This window comes from Stenella coeruleoalba (genome assembly GCF_951394435.1).
Source record: "Stenella coeruleoalba genome assembly, chromosome: 4".
Classification (NCBI taxonomy): Eukaryota; Metazoa; Chordata; class Mammalia; order Artiodactyla; family Delphinidae; genus Stenella; species Stenella coeruleoalba.
In genome coordinates this window covers 127,371,308-127,389,458 of record NC_137149.1, presented here as the reverse complement: position 1 = coordinate 127,389,458, position 18,151 = coordinate 127,371,308, and the positions used below count along the sequence as shown (strand labels likewise).

The following is an 18,151-nucleotide window of genomic DNA, read 5'->3' as shown; positions in this document are numbered from 1 at the left end:
CATTCAACAAAGATACATTAGTTTAACAGTATTTCCTCCTGATTTTACTAATTATATATGTCCGGACAGAAAAGAGCTCTTTTCTAGCAATTTAAAAATTTAAGATATCGTACAGGTACCAGTATGTAATGCTGACATTTTTTTTGCACTGCTTGTTAAAATATTAATCTACTGTGAATCCAGTGGTAGAGTTCTACATATTGCTGTATCAGGAGTTACCTAAGGATACTGCCATGGAGCAGTGGCAGTAGAGGCTGGGAATGGGGCCAGGTGCAGTGTTGGTGACTATGTGGCACCTATCTCCACCCATACATCTGCCTAGTACACCAAGGGTGACCACGGCAGTGCAATCATGGGCAATAGCTGTCACTGCCTCAGAGTAGCACAGTGCAGGCAGGGCAGGTGTGTGGATGGCGGGGCAAGCAGCACTGGTGGACACGCTGTTGCCAGAACCAAGCCAGCGTTTCCCCGAGTTTGGGTCATAAGGAAATGGCTTGATATCCATCTGTGTATCCTGCTTTGACCCAAGGACATCATGCCAGCTGCCCTCCAACTGCATAGACGTGCTGGCTAGGGGAAACCTAATGAGGAAGTCACTGGAAAAGTTTGATGTGATTTATTATGTTACTACTATCTAAAAATCAACCAAGGATTTGGAAATTGTTGGAATGATTTGTTAAGTTTAAAAGAATTTAAAGTATAACTTGTAACACTTGGGAAACTGCCTTATGATACATGTCAGTTAAGTTAGAAAATAAAATAATTATATTTAAATTTTTTCTTGTGCCTTGATTTATAGATTGATTCATCTGACCATCTGGTTAGTAATATTTTGAATATTAATTTTTTCATTTAACTCTCACCCCCGCCCCCTGCTTCATAAGGATGAGGCCCTATATCTACATTTGTTGACCAATATATCCCCAAAGGAAAACTTGGTGCTGGCACGTAAGAGGCCTCAAAATATTATCCAATGAATGATTAAGTAATTAAATAAGTATATACTTAACGAGCAATTATAATTTCCCAAGCCCCCCTAAAACCAAAGTCAACAATTCCATTTCACACACACACGCACACACACACACACACACAAATTACTGAGAACCTACTAGTGTAAGGCACTCTAGGAATTCTATGGAGGGTATGAAGATGAAGAATTACCCGGTCTCTGCTCTCAAACAAACTTAAAATCTAATGAGAGACAGAGTTTCTTGATAAAAATTGAAATCCCAAATATTTATAGCACACTTCTCTGCTGAACTCCACATTCTAACGACACAGGACTCTTCAAAAAATGATGTACCTAACAGCATGCATGTGGCCACACACCTGTGGTGAGTTAGCCTTGACAGTGGATAAAGGGTTTGGCGTTCCAGGATTGTGCCTGTCCTACATTGCCCGGAAGTCCTGCTCCCCTCAGTTGTGGTTCCAATGGGGAAGATATTGCACTTTCTGATTCTCTAAGCCGTGAGAGTTGCTTCATCACCAAATGTCTTGGCTTTGCTTTGTTTTCCCTCCTTTAAAGTTAGAAAATAATGTTATGCATTTTTAATAAATACAGAGGTTTTATTAATTCCACTAAATTCTGTTTGATCCCATTCTTGCGAACATGTTGCTCTTCTTGCCTAATGTGTGGAAATGGATGTGAGCACATGCTGTTCATTTTGAGAAGCAAACAACATGGATGCTTAAAGGATTTAATCAATACCTAGGCTACCAGAGAAGGAAAACAATTTTGTTACCTCGTTAGTGCCTTATTTATACACATTCATAAGAAAATAAGGGAAAAAAGACATCAGAACACTTGATTTTAGTAAAATATTTTTGAGCAGTAAAGACTTCTAGAATTCACAGACTATTCCCAACATCTTCAGCTATATGGATTTGACAGGCTTTATATATATAAAAGCATGACAATCCTTTATAATTATTAGAAGAACACCCTTCTGGAACATCGCACCAGTCACAGATGGAGGATTCTCATCTATCATTTAGATGCCAAAAAATGAAAGGCTTTACTATGAGCAACATCAAATTTATATTCATAACATAAGGTACATCCAGATATTTAATGCCGTACACCCTGCCCCAGTTTCTCCTCGTGTGCTTGTGATCTCACTCCTAAAAATGTTGAAAGTGAAATTTCAAAACAGCCTCACTGTGGAGGGAGTTTCTTCCACTCCAACTCTAGTGCCTAAGCCCTTTTTCTTAAACCCAGCAAGGAGACTGATTCATGCACTATTCGTGTCCCAAGCTAATAATAAGTAAAAATAACACTACCTTGAAACCTTATAAAGCTTCCATAAACGTTATGTCATTTCAGAATGGAAATTAACATCATTTTCTGAACATTCTTACAGTAACCTGCTCTGTCTTTCCTCACCATTCATTTGATAAAAGGTAAAGAAATGTTAATGGGTCTCTTAGGAAAAACCTCTCCTGACAAATCATCACATGGAGCTAAAAGTCTCTCGATGAACAGAACCCAGACTTGTGGGAGCCAGTTGGGTTATTGCAGTAAGTATAACACAGAGTTTCTCTAATATCAACTTCTCCATGTCTTTCCATCACCCCCGTGTTACTAAGCGATGTAATGGTGTTTTGTGCTCAGTTGAGCTTTGCTCTGTGCCTTGTCACTCCCAATAAAAGGATAAAGAAATAATAACACACAAAAGAAGTTGGAAATGCTTTCCAGTGACACGTATTATAGATCCAAGCTAATAAAAAGTTTCATTTTCAAAGATCATAGTGCCAACAACAAAATAAATGAATACTAAATCAATGATTTACAATATATGTGTCCTACATACCGAAAAACAACAAAGTAACGGAAGAACTCCATCTCTTATCTCTCACTTCCTTTTGTTATGTTGCATTTTGTGTCTTTGGGCAGTATTTATATTCTGAATTGAAATTTTAATACTGCATAAAACATGGTGGTAACTACTTTAAAAATCATGATACCAATTTCTCTATAAACCCTAAAAACACAAAAAGGTATGGACCTTTCCCCCAGGTGTGGCCAGACTGCCAAGCACTTTCATCTGCAGGTTGAGGAGGGACAGCAAATGGGCAGTGGCTGGAAAACAGGACATAATCTCTGCTCTAACAGGGTGTTTCCCCATCACTGTGCAAAAAACAAAAGGGGAGGAATGGCAAGAAAGTAGGTGAAGGCGATAGAGGAGGACCATGCATTTTCTTTCTCTATGGAAGAGATCATCTTTTAAGTACAATATCTTCAAGCAAAAGCAAAATGTCAGTGGAAGACAAGAGGGAATTGCAGTGGGGTTGGAGGTCCTTCACTATCTACATCACCAGCTTTTTCCCCAACACCCAAGAGGTTAAAAAACCTAACTAGAGTGTGAATTAATTGACAAACACATTAAAATAAATCGCAAAATATAAGTCTATTTTTCTTAGATGGTATAAAATGCTAAGATAAAAATAAAAACAAAGATAGAAAATAGATATTACTATCTGGTCAAGTTACCTACTAATACCATGGCCAAATAATCTGTCCTCTTCTCCAAAATTATTTCATATAGTTATTGTATAAAGAGGGAAAGAAATGTCATGGACTATTAAAACTCAATTTGGGGGCTTCCCTGGTGGCGCAGTGGTTGAGAGTCCGCCAGCCGATGCAGGGGACACGGGTTCGTGCCCCGGTCCAGGAAGATCCCACATGCTGCAGAGCGGCTGGGCCCGTGAGCCATGGCCACTGAGCCTGCGCATCCGGAGCCTGTGTTCCACAATGGGAGAGGCCACAACAGTGAGAGGCCCGCGTACCGCAAAAAAAAAAAAAAAAGGTTTATAATCTAGTGGGATGGGGGTTACTGGTTGAATAATGTCCCCCCAAAGTTCATGTCTACCTGAATCTCACAATGTGATCTTATTTGGAAATAGGGTCTTTGCAGATTTAATAGTTTAAGTTAAGATGAAGTCATATTAGATCAAGGTGGGCCCTAATCCATGACTGCTGACCTTATAAGAAGAGAAAACACACACAGGGAGAATGCCATGAGAATGACAGTAGGGGCAGAGATTACAGTGATGCGTCTACAAACCAAGGACACCAAGGATTGCCAGCAACTACCAGAAGCAATGAGGGCAAGGAAGGACTCTCCTATACAGCCTTCAGAGAGAGCGTCGCCCTGCCAACACCTTGATTTCAGACTTCTGGCCTCCAGAACTGTGAGAGAATAAATTTCTATTGTTCAAAGCATCAAATTTCTGGTACTTTGTTACCGTATCCCTAGAAAACTAATACGGTGGGCCAGATAGATATATATACAAATAAGAATTTCTATAAGAATGGATGCAGTTTAGTTTTTTAATAAACTTTATTGAAGTATAGCTGATTTACGATGTTGCGTTAATTTCTGCGATACAGCAAAGTGATTCAGTTATACATATATATATTCTTTTTCATATTCTTTTCCATCATGGTTTCTCACAGGATACTGAATATATTCCCTGTGCTCTACAGTAGGACCTTGTTGTTTATCCACCCTATATATGCTAGTTTTCATGGATTCAGTGTCAACAGCACCCTTTGAAATGCTCATACACACCAGGCCTCCCATATCAAAATGGCTGTCCTCGATGTAAAATTATAAAGCACAAACAATGAAGGTGGGGATCTGGGAGGAAATGGGATTTCATTATTTTTTCGGTTGTTTATGGGCCTCTTCCTATACCTTGCATTGCACTCGTGCATTCAACAGGGCGGTTGATCATTCTGATTACAGGATAAAAGTTTTTTCGGGAGCTTTCGAGCCAGGGCTAAAAAAACACATAAAACTAAAGACATGTGAAATGAAATTACCAGTCACAGTCCTGATAGGTTTCCCAAACAAGCAAGCTGCCTACAACAAGCCTCTTCATTCCCCTTACTTTCCCCTTGATCATCTAGTCCTTTCAAAGTGAAACTGCATAGGAAGTACTTTTATCTTTGACTATGCAGCTGCTTCTGAGGTTCCCTGGCCCTTATACACCTTTCATGCAACCAATTCATCCCCATTCCAAGGGGCGTATCCAGGGAGGTGACAGCCCGACTACAATAATGCTTGGGCCACAACAAGCCCTCGGTAGAGCGATGACTGACTGATTAAATGCTTAGCGTGCCAACGCACAGAAACCGTGGAGCCAGGGATTAAGACGCCCTGCAGCACATCACCCAGGAAGTCAGCTTTCAAGCAGAGCTAAATCCGTTTTAAATAAGCTAACGTTAACATTTCCTGGGTCTCTTCCATCATCATATCTGTGCCATATTTATACTCCGGATGTATTTGAACTTAAAAAAAAAATTAAAACATCTAAACCCGCTTTAAGACTGCTATATACTGATATAAAAAGGAAACGAAAATAACAGCAAAAGACACCAGGAAATTAGAACTTCTTAGATAAACTTATCCTTGTGGTTTTTTGGTTTCATTAGAATTAGAAACAATAAGCTTTCCAGAAAGAGAGAGGAAAAGGGAGAGAGAGAGGAAAAAAAGCGAGAGAGAGCACTTAAATAACGAGAAAGCAACATGATAGAAAAAAAAAAAATCAAGTAGTCAAAAATTGTAAGAAAATGAAACTTCAATAATGTTAAAGAATGAAAAGCAGCTCCTCCTGGCAATACATGTGAAAGTGGAGAGAAGCCCCTAGAACTGCATGCAGCCCGGGAGTCTGCTCTAATCTCCTTTCCTTGCCAGCATTTCACTTCCCCTCTGACATCACACAAGTTTCAAAGGCCATCATTCTTTCACTGAGCAATGCCTGCTTTGCCAGAAACAACATGAGGCCAGCTTTTGATTCCATTATTGGCATTTCTGCCAAAGTAAAATTTCCATGGCTTTTTCTCATCAGAGGCTATTCTAGGGCCTGGTTTTTCTACAAAACAAGGAAAGCAGCTTAAATACACACGTGTGTGTATGTATTACCAATGATATCTATATTTCAGTAGAATTACCACTGCTGTAGGAACCAAAATTTAAGTCAATTGTATGCCTCAAAGTCTTGACTGTAAAAATGGCATGACGATATTAAAATAAAAATCAAGATGACATTAGAAATAGAAGAGACTTTGGGTGGGAATTCCCTTGCGGTCCAATGGTTAGGACTTGGCGCTTTCACTGCTGAAGGCCTGGGTTCAATCCCTGGTCAGGTAACTAAGATCCCACAAGACACAAGCCATGCTACGTGGCCAAAGAAAGACTTTGAGGCTGGGTGAGCTCCTGGGCGCTGCCCCGGCCCCATGCTACCCTGGCAGTTACTCTCCCAGGAAGGTGTCTCTCCATACTTGCATGTGCTGTGCTGCCCAGTGCTTGGGACTCTCTCCTCCCTATACCCTTGTAGCTCTGTTGGTTGCCCCTCAATTGTTCCTATACTAGAGAACTCCTTCCCCCTTGCTAGTCTATACAAAATCTCAACCACCCAACTTTCCTTAACTCTTCATCCGGTTTTATTTTTATCCACACTGTATCTCTCCCTCTGATATATTTGCTTTTGAGTTTTTGGTCTACTAGCAAGTGAATACCATGAGAACAGGGACTTTGCCACATACTCAGCACCTAGAAGAGCACCTGGCTCTCACAGGCTCTCGATGAATCTTTCTTTTTTTAAAATTTATTTATTTATTTATTTTTGGCTGCATTGGGTCTTTGTTGCTGCACGTGGGCTTTTTCTAGTTGCGGCGAGAGGCACTACCCTTCGCTGAGGTGCGCGGACATCTCACTGTGGTGGCTTCTCTTGTTGCAGAGCATAGGCACGCGGGCTTCAGTAGCTGTGGGTTGCGGACTGTAGAGCGCAGGCTCAGTAGTTGTGGTGCACGGGCTTAGTTGCTCCGCGGCATGTGGGATCTTCCCGGACCAGGGCTCGAACCCATGTTTCCTGCATTGGCAGACGGATTCTTAACCACTGTACCACCAGGGAAGCTCCTCTCGATGAATCTTTCTCGAGGAAGGAATGCCTCTCACCTCTGCACTGTGTGCTGGGACTACCTTTGCAGTATTTACTCTAGAAGGAAGAGGGACTCAGACACTTGTGCTCCCTGGCTTCCGAGACTCAAATGCTTTGGAGTAGAAGAAAGATCAGGAATTGAGGAGGGAGTATACATTGATGAAAGTAAACAGATTTAGCAGTTTGAATAAACAACTTCACTTTCAAACACCAAGAGGCCTAAGGAGCTGCATCCAGGGCTCACCTCATCTTATCGCATGGCCTGGGGAAAATGTGCTGAGATGTTTGATTCATTTCTTGCAAATCAACTTGTAAAGGTTTACACCCCACTGAGGCAGAACATAGAGTCTGGTTAGCATTTGAGTCCCTCACCAAGCAACGGGGAAAGAAACTAAGCCTACATAGGGGGATGTCTTAAAATGGCAATAGAAATTCTAAGTGAGTCTCAGGGAATTATCAAGCAGAATGTTAAATAAAGATTTCACACTACATCCAAATCTACAGCTATCTATCAATGCAGGTGAGACACAAGTATAACTTGTAGGCTGCAAATTCTAGCTGCTTTCCTTCTCCCTCCAGCAAGATATATGGAAAAGGTATTTCTGTAGACCATCGCAAGTTGGTAAAACCAAAATTCAAATGTATATGTGGTAAAGGCTATGCTGATGCCCTATGTGCATATCTGCCCCTTTACTGGGAAAGTGTAGACAAGAGCCACCTCATCAGGGAAGCTGCCACATGCCTTTCCCCCAACACCCTACAGGTACACACACACACACACACAGCCCACAGCCAATGACCGACTGGCATCCTTGGATGACCATTCAAGGTGTGGTGTGGTTTATGCCTGCACCCTCTCTCCTTGCACCCTCACTGTGAGTTTACACCTAGCCAAAGGTAGAATCTACCCCACATGGAGCCAAGACTAAAATTTACCTGAAACCACCTCTTTGCTCAATTCTTCTCCCTTCCCTCGCCTGCATCACCTCCTCCCTTAGAGACTCTTCCGGAAGAGCATCCTCTAAATAAATCATGGCACCTGAATCCATGTCTCGGGCTCTGCATCTGAAAACCCAACATAAAACAGTATACGGCCGGGTCAGCTACTGACTTCAAATCCAAAATTAGAATTGTTTAAATTAGAATAAATCGGAGTCAATCCTACCTCATTTTAAGGTCACTTAAATTTATCAGATTCTGAGTAAGTTCAGAGAACTATGATGATACTGTATGCAGAGGAGGAACTTTCCCTATTGCAACTGACCAGTTCACTGCCCATTTATGCTGTAACAGTATTGGGTAGGAAGCTGAGCATGCCCAATTGCAGGGAAGGCCTGCAGTGTACTATAACCCGGTTTCCTTTTGTTCCTTTTCTGCACGTACAGTTGGTTGGTTGGTTTTTCTTTGCATTTAAAAAAATTTTTAGCTTAAGTATAGTTGATTTACAATGCTGTGTTCGTTTCTGGTGTGTAGCAAAGTGATACAGTTATACATATATATACATATTCTTTTTCATATTATTTTCCATTATGGTTTTTTACAGGTGCATTATTTTTTTAAACCTCCTCTTTTTTAATTTTAATTTTTTAATGAATTTTTATTGGAGTATAGTTGATCTACAATGTTGTGTTAGTTTCTGCTGTACAGCAAAGTGAATCAGTTATACATATACATATTTCCACTCTTTTTTAGATTCTTTTCCCATATAGGTCATTACAGAGTACTGAGTAGAGTTCCCTATGCTATACAGTAGGTCCTTATTAGTTATCTATCTTATATATAGCAGTGTGCGTTTGTTTTTAATCTTTTAATGTAGAAAAGTTGACTCTGAAATAACTTAGCCAACTCTGAGTCCCCTGATTCTAATTTAAATTTTGTTTGTTTGTTTTATGAAGTTGGTCTTGTGTATTTGATGGATTTTAAGAGGACTCTATCTCATGCTTTCTATTATAACTTTATATTGGTTATAGTCAGTTAAGAATTTAATCTGCCTCCTGCATTTTATGAGCAAACCGTGTGAATTATCTTCACAATATGTAGGCTTGCTTCCTTCTGGTCAGTTATTTCTCTCATAGGAATTATGATGCCTCTTGAGAACTTGGTCAACTGCTTTTTTATTTTTAGTTCACATTTTTAGTAATAACATCATTAAAAGCTTCAATGAAGATATAGCATTTATTACATTCTCTTGAGCCTAAATTCTCTTGAGTACATTTACTTATTTGATTTATACACTACTTGCTCATGGAACAGTGAGATTTATATTTCAGTCAGTTTTCTATTTTCACACATTATGATAGAAATACACCCTGCCTTAATTAAAATGACACCACAAGGTGGCTCTACCTTTTTTCTGGCAGAGAATGTTCTTTCTTTGTTGCTTAAAATAATCCAAGAAGTTACCACTCTGCCTAATAATAATACACATTTCTTACATTACATTATTGGTTTATCCGATTAATATTAATATACGGTTATTTTCATGTTTTCTTTTTCAAATGGCCATCAACCAGGTAGTCTTAACGTATTTTTTATTTTTATAGTTTATTCTGTGAGTTGCCAGTTATAACTATATATACAAACAGTCTCCTATGTAGTCAACGGTCTTAAGAACAGGTAGAATGATGTATTTTTACTTTTCTCAGTTTCTTAAATACAAGAGGGAGATAATAATAAAAATGACCTCATAGAATTGTGGGGAGGACACAGCCTGGCAGGTAGTAAGCACTCACTAAATGCTAGCTCGGCTAATTATGGGACAGGGGTGTCACTGGTTCAGCTGTCCTATGTGTAGGTCTGGACCCGCAGCATAAATGGGTCGCTGCCCCATGCATCAAAGTGCATCTGAAAAAGTGAAGGCATCTGGAAGGCTCGTCACCTAAAGACTGACTAAAGGAACTGCCACTATTCTGTGGAAGGAAGATTAGATTTTGCCCTGAGTGTCCCTAAGGGCCAGGATGAGAACCAAGAGGTAGACGCTATGGGAAGCTAGTTTTTGTTTCCAGCCTTTCCAGGAGAGGTTTCTGCTTGTTTCGGAAGGCAGCGAGTTCCCTGTTACTAGAGACTTCAAGTAAAAGCAGGACAACTACCTGAGGTATTAAAAAAGTGATTTTTTTTTTTCACCTCAAATGGTGAAAAACTTTGACCAGAGGAATTTAGGTTCCTTACAACTGAAACAATAAAAAACAATAAAAACTAAAGCTCACTGCATATTTATTATGTGGCACTGTGTGAGGTACTTCAAGTGCATTATGTTATTTAATCTTCACAACCACCTCAGGGGGTGAGTACTGAGATAATCACTCCCATTTCGTAGATGGGGAAATAGTGACTCAGCCTCTTTACCTTAGGGGACTTGGCAGCCCTCACCCCTGAGGTTATATTGCCTTCCGTGACATGGTAAACCTGACTCAGGTCCCCTCAATTATACCAGTGTAGTTGGACATCCCATCTTTTTTTTTTTTTTTTTTTTACATAGTCTCCTAACCTGGTCCTACGGTTTAGAATTCCTTCCGCGTCAGTCAAAATATGCAAGGTTGTGCTCTATGAACAAACAACCCCTACGTCTTCCCATCTTCTTTATAAAGGTTTTCTCATTCACTATACATGCTCATCATGGGTCGGCATGGGGACCTGCCTGCCTCACATTTCCTAATACTGGATCTGGGATGATGGTGCAGCCACCATCTCAAAATATGTTGGTGGCCATAGCAAAGGGAGAAAGAGCTCGGAAGGGGGCAGGGCTGACAGTTAATTGCTCAGGTAAAGAAGTGACACAAGGGCCATTTTTACTCAGAGGTCCTGGTAAGACTAATCACTTGGCCACCCAAACACAAGGGATAGGGAAGTGTAATCCTGTGCTAGCTTAGCAGGGAGCCAGGGAGGGGTATTTAGTGAAGGAAACTAATGATTACCATATCTTCACTACAAAGTTTTCAAGTATTCTCTCATTCAGAAGCTGATGACTTGTGGCCACCAAAGGGGAAGGGGGAGTAGGGGGATAAACTGGGAGTATGGGATTAACAGATGCACACTACCATATATAGAACAGATGAACAACAAAGTTTTGCTGTACAGCATAGGGGACTATATTCAATATCTTGCAATCAACTATAACGGAAAAGAATTTTTTAAAAGAATATAGATATATACACATATATATGTGTAACCGAATCACATTGCTGTACCCCTGAAACTAACACAATATTGTAAATCAACTATACTTCAGTAAACAATTAAAATTTAAAAATTTTTTTAAAAGCTGACAATAACTCACAGCTTCTCAAAATATTTTTCCCAAGTAATTAATGAGAGAGGAAACTTTCTTTGGTAGCACAATATCATGAGGGTATTGCCCCTTCAGTTCTCTTTCACAGTATTCATACCTCTTCCGAAAGTGTAGTGTTTCTTCTAACATGAATAAGAAAACAATTAAGACGTAAAATACTACGAGAACATGATAGTAACTACCCACTGCTGAAACAATCCACTGGAGTAGAGCTAATGACGCAGTTTTAATACATAGGCTTTTGAAACGCATTGACTGAATTTCTATCAATCTTGATCATTTTAAATGAATATCATTTTTCATTAAAGTGCTTTATTGTTGCTTGCAGCTCATCTAAATCACTAAATATTTCCTCTTCCAAATGACTCTGCCTTCAACACTAATTCACAAATGTCTATTCTGCCTTGGGGACACAATAGACTTTGGGTTGTTTCATTTGGACTGACAGGGCTTTAGGATAAAAGCTGTCCCCTTCTCTGAAAGTCTCCAATGAGAAAGCAAACGCTGCACCAGGCAGGAGCAGACAGTCCTCTGGGCTCTTACCCTAAACCACCTTTTCCTTCCTCTAAACCCTCTTGGCCTTAATAGACCCTAGAACAGGCTAAAGCAGTTGGTTGTTAAGTGTTGTCTTGAACCTAATCAATTAAATAAGTGGTTACTTCGAAATTCAGAATTAACCCTAACTCCAAATCCAAGAGCTATAGTTTCTCTGGTGTGAATCAGCACCTCCAAAGACACAATCCAAAAGCTTTTTCTACACAATATCAGAAGAGTAAATTTCTTTGGTTATGAACTGTCATGGCAATCTCACACTAATTCATTTTCCCCAGTCCTTTATTCAGATATAGAGTTTCAACGCCTGCCTCTCAAAAAGATAGTTTGATCACCTCAACATTATTCAACTAAATACTGCCAACGAAAAATTGTCACTCGCCGTCTGGTTCTTTAAGAATGAAGACACTAGCCACTGCAGGCGCTGACCTTCAACACACCCTGAAAGGAGTTCAGGGCAGAGATCAGGAACGAGGCACTCTGTGTTCTGGGAAAAACAGGCCTTCAGATAGTTACTTTCAGGAGAAGAGTTTATGAGCCCAATTCCTTTGCATAGTCTCATATCTAGAAAAGCACTAAAATCATTAACAGAGACATCTGCTCCTCGTGGCTAGCAGCAACCTTCTTGTGACCAGCAGTAACCTTCTGCCAAAATGTGTGCTTGATGACACGTATCCCCCTTCACCAAAATCGCATATATACTGACCTGCCTCCCACCTCCTCCGAGCAGTTCCTCAGAGCTATCTGAGAGGCTGTCTCCTGGGCTATAGTCTTCATTTTGCCCCAAATAAAACTGAATGCACAACTCTCACTTTGTGCATTTTTTTCAGTTGACAATGCAAACAATTTTTTTTAAGTAGGATCCTTTCCTTGTTTAAAGGAAAAAGTTCAGAACCAAAAAAAAAAAAAAAAATTATACCTTAATTTTAATGACATAAATTAGAAAGAGTTTGAAATGGATAGCTTTGTGTTTGGGTTTGGAGACAGATTTCTTGACAAAGTGTTGACGACTTTCTTAAGTCATCTCCATTTCATTTCAGAGAATTTAAAGCTAGGAAATATACCAGAGGGGGAAAAACAATGGCAATTTTGTGTAATAGCACTGCAACCTTGGATTTGTGTGCTAGTCTCTTTGATGAGCTAAGGTTCCTGTCAGACTTTCCTAGGAGCCATGTTCCTTTTGACATATTTTAAAGGGCAAGTTATTTGCATTTTGTGAATGTGATACCTTATTTTCTTTCTTCTGACTTCTAGAAGACTTAGCACTTTTCCAAGAGGGTATATGGTTACTAGAATTACTTTAATGTGAGTACTGATAATCCAACTTCTCATCTGGAAATAGAGATGTCAAAAAAAGTTCCCATTTACTTGTTTTAGACTCTAGATCATAAAATTTGATTATTTCACTAAATGCATTACGTAAGTTTAAGATTTTACTGTAACTTTATCTAGTTGACTTTAACCTACCAGCAAATTGTTTTCTTACTCAACTTACAATGTATAAAGAGAAAATGCCTGTTATGTGCAAAGCACGATGCTGTATATTATTGAGAATCTAACAATGGAACCCCTGACCTCAAGAAGTTTATAATCTAGTCGATGGGCATGAACACAAATAAGCATAATACAAAGAAGTATGTGAAAAGTATGATAGCAGAACCACGAGTGCTTTGGGGCACAGCGCCTAGAGGTCACTTTCAGCTAGAAACAGGGGACAGCTTGGTGCAAGAGTGACAAATGACCTGGGTTGGACCTTAACATACGAGTAGAATTTTGAGAGACAGAATTGGGAAGGAAGAGCGCTCTGAAAGGAGGAAGGAGGAACAAGCAGGGGGTATGTTTGGGAAAGATCAAGTTGTCTTGCTTGCCGGTAGTGTCGGGCACAGCAAAGAAGAAACAGGAAGTAAAATGCACACCGTAGATTCTCAGAGCTATATAATGCTCAAGCTGACCCTTTGTTCAAGCTCTTGTTTTTACAGATGTGGAAAATAACAGCCTCTTTTCAGTTTCTTTGTTTATGTACCCTGTTTCTAGACACTAAGCTTCCTTTTTAATTTGATTATGTGGCCTATTTTCCATTAACAGGCTCAAATATCATTTCAATCCAAGTAGCTGGAATGAAAGTTAACAAATTCATCTGTGAAATCTACATATGTATGAGAAACAATTACCACACTTTTTTTTCTCTTTCCAGGTCTCCCAGCCAAAATTTCAGGATGGTAAAATTCTCTCCCTAAATTTAGTTGATTAAGTTCATAAATGTATTTGGCTGCAGGGGAATGAGGCTCATAGGCCCTTGAATTCCATAAAATGAATTTTTCATTTTGAATATTCTTATACATCAGGACAATGCCACAAGAGAATGAACAGCACGGCTTCCGGCATTTTACCTGAGAAGTTGATGTCCTTCGGGTTTGCTCCTGGAGATTTTGCCTACGGTTCCCAAGGCCCTCTCTCCTAGTCCAGCCTGAGCCCCATCCCCCTTTCCATTCTCCTAATGCTAAATTGTTTTCTGAAGCTGAAACACAAACAAAACAAACGGAAACCCTTTCCCACTCTCATCTCTTAAAATTGCACAGTATCTGTTCTCCTGAACAGGCTCTAACTCTGTGATATTTTGTTTGCAGTGTCCTCATCTTTAATACTGTTCTTTTCAAATGTGGTTTCTCTGGGGAAACTCTCAGCCAGCTAAGCCTGTGTTTCTATTCAGTTTGCCAAGAGCTCTCTCCACTACAGTCTTCACAAACTCAACTCTCTAGCTTCTGACATACAGGAAAAATGAATAACCCAGCAAGCTCTCCAAAATAGCCAAGATAAAGTACAATGACCATTTTCATCTTTAAAAGCTCCTGGAAGCTTGTCACTGTTGTTGAAATAGCTTTATCTTTGCAGCTCCTGAAATCTGTAGCAGCATCTCTTTGTCCACAGACCTATCGGTACCTTTCTGTAGGATCTATGACTCCCAAAGTCATCATCCCCACCACCGTTTTCAAGGCTCGCTGTAGAACACAAATCAGGTCCTGTGTCACTGCTTCTAATAGTCACTTGCTTTCAAGGTCAGTCACCACTTGTTTGGAAAAACCAGAAGCTCTTTAGGTCAAGGGTCAGTCTTTGGTTTGCCTCTACCCAGCAGGAGCTTGTTCTCCATACTTTTCTCTGTGGGAAGGATCTTATAGACACAACCCAGTCCCGTGCTGTTAAGCATAAAAGCCGTGCAACATTGATAAAGACAGATTTCACCCTAGCCTGCTACCTCTCTGCACTTAAAGCGCTTTTCCATACATTCAGGTGTTGTCTGCTCTGAATATTAGCAGAAGTTAAGGCCATTTTATCTGCTCCACATGAAGAGAAGTCTTCAAGCCCAATCATCAAATGTAATAAAGCCACAGGCAAACTAGAAGGTCCTCACAGTAATTGGAAAAAAGGCCAATAATAATTTGTTACTATTCATTAGATGTAATAACATCCCCCTCAGCAGATGGAAAAAGCCCATTACTGACTAAAGCTGTTTAGAGTTCTACATGTCCACGTATATTAGGGACAAACATATATTTAATACTCAACATTGCCTGCAGCATGAAGGTAGAGGCAAATCCAAAGGCAAGATATATTTCCTCAAGAGAAGTGCAAACTTTAAGAAACGGAAGTAAAATGAAGGTATTTATCCATTATAGTACCCTTACTTTTCCAACCCCTCCCACCAACAGTACAACAAACTAATCATCCTCTAGTGAGACCACATTAATGGTTCTTCCATTCACTCATTCATTCAACAAATATGAACCCGGACACTTACTACTGTGCTACATATTATGCTAAACACTAGGGAGATACTGGTGAAAAACATCTACACAATCCCTGCCCACATAGAGATTACAATAGCTTGTGAATCAAAGTAATAATTGATTCATAAATGTACGATGATACGGGAAGAGAGAATTGGACAGAACTCTGAAGTACCTCGAGTTTAAAGGACAGGCAAGGACATGACACTGGGAAGGATGACAAGGCAAGACAAGAAGTAAAAAAAAAAAAACCCAGGAGAAGTGAAAATGTCCTTTCACACCAAAGTCCTAGATGTCAGATAAACTGCAATGATAGTTACAATACTGAGTCCACAAGAAATTAAAGGAAAGCCCTCAATGGCAAATTAAAACAAGCAATAAACCAAGAAGGGATAGGACAGATGTTAACACCTGGGAACTAGACCTTGGAAAATCCAAGGCCCTGGTATAGGAAACAGGTGTTAAGGCCTTGGACCTGCATCCTAGGTGGAGGATGACCCTGAGCCCCACACAGAACTGCAATTCTCTGTAAATGATGGGCTGGAAAACTTCCACACATCAACAAAGGGAAGAGGTGAGCAAATCTGCCTCAATCACAGCTCTGAGCAGAAGAAAAAAATAAATAAAAATAAAAAAGGATATTCTTCTCGGAAAAACTGTATTTATAATTATTCTTTCACAAGAGTCTGAGGTTTAAAGGACATGCTCATAGAGTAGGCTGTGGAGGTCCATGGTATCTTGCAGAAATAAATGCAACTCCTCTTTGGAGAAAAGATCCTCTACTCAGGTTCCGTAAGAATGACAAAGATTTTTAGCCAAAATGTGCTCACTTTAAAAATGAACATAAACTCAAGAAAAACGAGTCAGCAGAAATACCAAAAACTATAGAACCTCAAAATACCAGACCTAACAGATCTAGTATAAACAACTATGCATGAGATGCCTAAAGAAATAAAAGATGGGATTGAAATTTGAGAAAGCAACAAAAATGATCGAAAATGACTAGACAGATGTGAAGAGAAAAGTAAATACAATGGGCTAAATATCTCATGTTGAACCCTCCAGAAGCACACTCTCCACCCTCTTCCACCAAGCTCTCTGCCCCCTATATTTATCTGACCTGTATTTATCATCATGTTAACCCTACCATGGCCCTTGGCTTCTTCTTGGGTTTAGTTAATGTAGAGCACAGGCAGGAGACCAGAGGGAGGAGGGGGAATGAGTACAAGTGTTCTTGGCGTTGGCTCTTTCCCTGGGAGGCCCCCAAAACTGGCTGTACCTCTTGACAGAGGGTTACCGCTCCTGTACTACACAACCCTCTCTTCTTCCAGTTTCCAGTAACCTCTCTCTCTCCAACAGCCCTGGGGCTGTCATTCCTGAGCTTCTACATTCTTCCTTGTGGTTCCCCCTTACCCTAATCAGAAAGGAAAGCTAGATCACTACAAAGAAATGGCAATTAGACTGACAGCAAAATTCTCGATCGTAACAATAGAAGCCAGAAAACTGTGGAACAATATCTTCAAAGTGCTGAGAGGAAAACTGTCGGTTTGGAATTATATAGTGCTATTATTTAATAGCAAGCCCCGAATAAAGGCAATTTAAGATAAACCGCAACCAAGAGCGTTTACTAGCAACGGACTCATTGCAATAAATATACTCAGAAAACAGCAAAGCTGCAGAAAATAAAATGTCAGAATAAAAGGGTTTAGTAAAGTGGCTGATTATAAGATCAATACATTAAAATCAATAATATTTCTATACACCCTTAACAAATAGTTAGAAAATGTAATTTCAAAAGAGATACCACTTTAAATAACTACCATAAAAATGAGGTACCTAAAAATAAAACTAACACAGGATGTAGAGGACATTTATGGAGCAAATGTTTAAACTGTATTAAAAGACTCTTAAGAAGAGAGAGATACGTTGTGTTCATGGATACAAAGATTATAATCAATATTATGAAGTCCAATCTACCCAAGTTGACCTAAGGATTTAATGCAGTTCCAATCAAAGAGAGGGATATAGTTGGGAGAGAGGGGTACAGCATGCTGATTATCTTTTTCTTATAATATACAGACTTTTTTTTAAGTACTATTTATTTTATTTTATTTTTATTTTTGGCTGCATTGGGTCTTTGTTGCTGTGCGCAGGCTTTCTCTAGTTGCGGCGCACGGGCTTTCTCTAGTTGCGGCAAGCGGGGGCTACTCTTCGTTGCTGCATGGGCTTCTCCTTGTGGTGGCTTCTCTTTGTTGCAGAGCGTGGGTTCTAGATGCGTGGGCTCAGTAGTTGTGGCGCACGGGCTTCGTTGCTCCACAGCATGTGGGATCTTCCCAGACCAGGGCTCAAACCTGTGTCCCTCGCACTGGCAGGCGGATTCTTAAACACTGCACCACCAGGGAAGTCCCAGACATTTTATACATACATATAATCAAAGATATTTTATATTCAAGAATTAAATTAAAGGAGAACTCAGTATCAAGAAAAACAGAAGGAATTTTTTAAAGGAATAGATCTGATATTGCCAAGTGGTCAAGGACAGAGAACCACTTGTGAAATATAATAGAGTCTCTAAGTG

The 18,151-nt window shown here is 39.8% G+C and overlaps 1 protein-coding gene across 2 annotated transcripts in view; it reads right to left on the bottom strand.

Moving 5' to 3' along the window:
* INPP4B (inositol polyphosphate-4-phosphatase type II B) overlaps positions 1 to 18,151 on the bottom strand; it is a 717,808-nt gene that overhangs the window by 681,846 nt on the left and 17,811 nt on the right. The window contains exons 1-2 of one of the 2 annotated variants that reach the window (XM_079920301.1): positions 13,017 to 13,122; positions 7,885 to 8,013 (exon numbers count right to left, since the gene is read on the bottom strand). The exons of the other annotated variant lie outside the window; for it this stretch is intronic. The gene's annotated coding sequence lies outside the window, so the exon portion shown is untranslated. Of the gene's footprint in view, positions 1 to 7,884; positions 8,014 to 13,016; positions 13,123 to 18,151 lie in introns of those variants that run through there. 2 annotated transcript variants of the gene reach the window in all.